The sequence below is a fragment of the Pinus tabuliformis genome, chromosome 2_1 (genome assembly GCF_031772625.1).
Source record: "Pinus tabuliformis cultivar Carrire ecotype Pingquan chromosome 2_1, CPIR1, whole genome shotgun sequence".
Classification (NCBI taxonomy): domain Eukaryota; kingdom Viridiplantae; phylum Streptophyta; class Pinopsida; order Pinales; family Pinaceae; genus Pinus; species Pinus tabuliformis.
This window is the reverse complement of record NC_142299.1, coordinates 730,350,262-730,356,005: the sequence shown is the minus strand read 5'-3', so window position 1 is coordinate 730,356,005 and position 5,744 is coordinate 730,350,262.

Genomic DNA, 5,744 nt, shown 5'->3' with positions numbered 1-5,744 from the left:
TTGGCCTTGGTTCTGATTTGGATTGTTGCCTCTTCCTTGAGAATTTGATGGGCTGTTCCTTCCACCTCTGTTTTGGCTTCTGCCTCTTCCTCTCTTGTTTCCTCTACCTTGACCTCTTCCTCTTCCAAAGGACATCTGGGTCTTAAAGGCTTGTTCTAGAGATGAGTTTTCATTTCTACTCAACCTCTGCTCATGTTTATCAGTGATACATGTAGTTCATCAACTGTGAAGTTCGTGAGGTCCTTTGTCTCTTCTATGGTGGTGACAATCACATCGAACTTTGAGGGTAGGACTCTCAATAGTTTCTTCACAATCCTCCTTTCTTCAAGAACTTCTCCATGAGTCCTTATTTGTGTGACCAGACCAATTACATGTGTGAAGAATGAGTCAATATTATCTGACTCCTTCATGCATAGATTCTCAAAATCTCTCCTTAGCAACTGTAGTTTTGTTGTCTTCACTTTCTCCATGCCTTGATAGGCTGTCTTGAGAGTTTGCCATGCTTCTTTGGATGTCTTGGCTGCTGCTATCCTTGGAAACACACTCTCATGCACTGCTTGATATAAAAATATGAGGGCTTTTGAATCCTTCTTCTTATAACTCTTCAACAGATCTTTCTCTGCCTGTGTCAAGTTATTAAACTCTTCTTCATCTGCTGGTTCTTCAAATCCATCTTCAACTAATTCCCATAAATCTTGTGAGGCAAACAGGGCTCTCATGGTTATTGCCCAATAGTCATAGTTTTTCCCATTAAACTGTGGGAGCTGAGTATTAAAAATACCCATGCTAGTGCTGGTGCTGGAGCCAGCCATTCCTTGCACTCTTAGCTATGCTTCAAATATTTGACTGTGTATTTAAAAATCACTGAGTGTCTTCAACAGCAACAAAAGAAACTTTGAGAAATACCTGGATCCTTTCTTGACTGAGAAGTTGCTGTAGTAAGAAGCCCTTCCTTCAGCTTCTTTGGCACCTTCAAAGAGTCTGGACAAGCTCTGATACCACTGATGAGAATTTTCTGACAAATTCCAAAACAAATAAACTAAACACAGAGACAATGCTCTGTTTTGCCATAGGATCTTAGGACAGGGAAGCTACAATTGATTTCTGAGAACAGAGTATCACACACACACCCACAAAAGCTTTGTATTCATTAAAATAAAACTGTTGTTACAAAAATATTCTTCCTCTGCCTGAGGGATTACACCAAGAACATTTCAACAAAAAAAATTACTCTGTCTCCTTTTGAAAAGATTTACACTGTTGTGTGTAAATTTTTCATTTACATTTACTGTTGTAAATAAAAAAATCTTACATATGCTGCTGCAGTTTTACATTCATATTCAAAATAAAAAAAACATTACATTCAGGCTCTGCCGAGCATTCCCTTTCTCCCTACTCACGCGCTGCTACGTGCTTACAATGCTTCCTTCTCAATAATATTTTCACGCTGCTCTGTTCTGGTTTTGTTTCGCACTGTTGTGCATTACTGAGAGGAAATTACATTTACACTGCTGTGTTTTTTTTTTTATATGCGCTGCTGCATACTACTCTTAACAAAAAAAACATTACATGCTTCTATGCTATACTCCCATCAAATAAAATATAAAAAACAATAAAATTAAAATATTACCAACGTTTACCAACCCACAGTAATTACATTTACTGTTTTACTGACAAAACTGGCGGTAAATGAAACTTTTACTCCACGTCAATTTCATGTTGCAGGATTGTACTTCAACCTTTGAATTATGCAATTTTTGATTTGGATCGCATCGCAACGTCGCATTGGCGGAAGAGAAAAGTGAAGCATTAACATTTGGGTGCGATCTGTGATATGCGATCGGATCGCATCGCAACATCGCAATCGTAGAAATCAAGTGAACAGACGGAGGTAGGTGCATGCATGTGATTTGCGATCTGTGATTAGATCGCATTGCAAGAAAAGAATGCAGTTTTCTGAAATGATAATGCGGCAGTTTAAAATTAGATTTCAACAAAGGTACGATATAGAAGTTTATATTATATCTTCCCGCCATCACTAGTTCCATAGATTAGAAGCATAAATAACAGTTAGGAAATCAATACTGTGTAGAAGTATTCTGATGCTAAATACATTAAGAAATTTTAGCAGAAATGAAATATTTAACAAAGAGTAAAGTCCCATGAAGAACCCTCTAACCAATATCTACTATGGAAAATTATCTTTCTCTAAATTAATTCTTATTATGAATTAGTTGTGTAATTTATTTTTCACATATCTGATAAATTAACTTTTATTGTAGTAAATTCTAAATATTTTTCGAATCTACTGAATTAATTCTCTGATTCTCTTGATATTAAAAGAAGTCAGAGTAAATTTAACGATATTATTATTTCCCAAGAGGTGGTAATCTATATAATCCCACGAAACAATCCGACTCTAATGAATGAGAAAGTACGTTCATTACAGAGAGCATTGCCAATTTTATTCTATGCTGACGGATTTTTCTTACACAGTCCTTACTCTAACAGATCAGTATCATTACCACTCATTATATATCCTAGAAATTTTTTCTTTAGGCCATAAACAATTCAGAAAATGAAACATATACAACAAATCCCTTTGGATAAAAGAGTCAAATCATAGTCAATCTAATTAAAAAAACACAGGCATGGTACCTGGAAATCCACACCTTAAAAAAAACACAAGCAGTGTCTTGGAAATCCACACCTGCTCACCACCCAATCTAGAATTGTATTCTAGAGTTCATCCTCGAGCTGAGAATTTATTGCCAAGGAATCCACACCTCTGTTGATCTCTTCAACAAGTATTTAATACCTTTCTTTCATGATAAAGTTTCTTTTAGCGGTGTCCTTTAATACCTTTCTTTCGTGATAAAATTGCCTTTAGCACCTTTCTTTCGTGATAAAATTTCCTTTAGCGATGTCTCTCTGTTGTGGATATTTTTTTCCACTAGCCTAGGCTTTTCCATAAAAGGTCGTCTTTCTCTCCCAAAGTGATTTTACGTGTTTTCCAATCTTATCATCTTTCTCCAGCTAAGAAACTTAATGGATATTTCTCTCTCATCCATTAAGCTTATCTAGAATATTATCATAAAATAATTATCCAATCTCATTTACCAATGAGATTTTATTTTCTATCTTTGGCAAGAGTCTCATGTCTAGGTGTCTCATACATATATCCCATTTATTTATTTATTAATAAATATTCACTTACATAATTTTTCAAATATTTTTTCTATGGTTTTTTTGACATAAATCAGTTTAATCAGAACAATATTACATCAACGTAGGGATATTACACTCTATGTGAAGCTATTCTATATGGATTTGGAGGATGATTGGAGTTCTCACTTGAGGTCAAAATTAATGTTTTTTCTTAGGGTCAGTCTCCATCAGAGAGCACAAGAAATTTTAAATAGGTGAGTCTGTTGGGCATCGATTCCATCTCCTTCTCACCCCTGTGTTCAATTTGGTTGTTCAATAACTGCTTAGCTATTATGGATGAAGTAGAGAGGCAAGTTTCAAAAAGGGAATTGGCACGTTGGAAAAAAACGATGGAGAGGATGCTTAAAATGTTGATGGGAATGTATGAACTCACTTTCAAAAGGTTGGATCTTGTTGAGCGAGAAAGGGAGGAAAGGTTCAATATCATGGAGCACAAATTCAAATGGATGCAAGCTTGATTTTATAAAATGTTTGCCGGTCTGGAGATGAGGTTGCTGTTGTTGAAGACCTAGTCTTGTGAAATCAATAGGAACACCGCAAATGATGACTTGTAGGGTTTCTTCAATTAGCTCTAGACTTGTAGAAGGTCCATTTCAATGGAGCGTCACATGGTGAAGGTTGGATGCGTGGCAAGCATGAAGTAGTAGGAAACAAGATTAAAGTTGGCTCCTTTGGGGTATCATACTCATAGTTAAGGTGGTTCATGTATTGTAAAGTCTATGGGAGGTTTCAATGTAAAATTGTAGTGCAAAATCTTGTAGAGGAAATAAAGTTTTGGTGTCATTGAATTGGAATGTTGAAGCAAAAGAAGTAACTAAAGCCTGTAAATGGTTTTTTCCATCAAATCCAACTCTTATAATATAAAAGATGGTCGTTCCATTTTTTAAAAAAGATTTTTTTTTAGTGAAAAGAATTGTTGATGCCACTATGTGTCAAATATAAATCAATGTCGCATTGTGACGAAAACAGGTTGAGTAATTATTTTGGTCAAACATGGTCAATCATAATTTAGTAGACCAACCATGTTCTTTCATCTTCAAACTCTGTTAGCTATTGTAAAAATCATTAACAATAGACAACATGGTTAAGCATAGTCATCTATAGTTAAATAATTGACAAAATATAATTAAGTAATTAATAAAGCTTAACTAAATTAATAAAGTTTGGTGTTGAAATAAGAGAAAGTAAAATAAACATATATATATTTTTAATTTTCTTATAAATAATTAGATATGTAAATACTTAAACACTAACATGAAAACTAAAATTTGGCATCGCAATGTGACAAATAAATAGCCATGTCACAATGTAACAATAAATACATTGCTGTTATAAGTGACAAATAAATGTTGATATCACTATGTTTCAAATATAAATCGATGTTTCAATGTCATAAACACAAATTGGTGTCGTATTTTGAGCAACCAAAAATTGAATATTACAATGCATTAAAAAAATACCCTTACTACAATAGGATGATAAAAACATTGACATTTTAATGTGACAAACAAATACTAATGTCGCCATGTGTCAAAGATAAACCAATGTCGCACTATTACAAACACAAATCGATGTTTTATTTTGATCAACCAAAAAAATGACATTAGAATGCATTGAACTTCCTTGTTGCAAAATGACATTCAAGACCAATGGCAGTGTTTGTGAACTATAGTATCTTGGTCAACCATATTTAAGTAGGTCAATCATATTCTCCCATTGTCAATCTTGGTCAACATATTCATTCATGGTTACCCATAGTCAATTGTAAACAACAAAGTCAACAATGGTGTGCGCGGTCAAGCCTCTTCAACAATGGTCAACCTCATCAACCCTCTTCAATCATTACTGAAACCATTTTTGTAACATCAATGTACCATTCCCAGTTTCATCAATATGACACCAACCATGGGCAACATTAATGTACAACGTAACAAGTGACAACTTTAATGTTACATTGTTATATTATTATAAAATAAATACATTGTTATATTTTTGGTTGACCATGATCAAACTCTGTAAAAAAGTTTCATCCATGGTCAACACTTTCTAGCCTTTATTAACCATGGTTAATGATGTAAAATCAACATTAACCATAATCTACACCTTAATCCTTGCTTAAATAGGGTAATAATTGTTAATCATGCTCAATTGACGTCAACTAGGGTAAGTATTAGTAATTATGGTCAACTAAGGTCAACCCCAATAACCCAGTTCAGCCATTCATGTAATCTCAACATTAGAACTAATATTAAAGTAATATCAATCATGGTCAACATTAATGTAACATTATTGTAACCATGTAATAAGGGTCAATTGTGGTCAACAATGGCAAACCATTATCAACCAATGTAACATTAACATTAACATTAATGAAACATCAATTGTTGTCAACCGTAGTGGATAATGGTAAACCATGGTTAATATCAATGTAACATTAATATAAAATTATTAAATCAATGTAAGAGAAATATGTTGTTACAGTAATGGCTGACCATAGTAAACTCTTAGCCAACCCT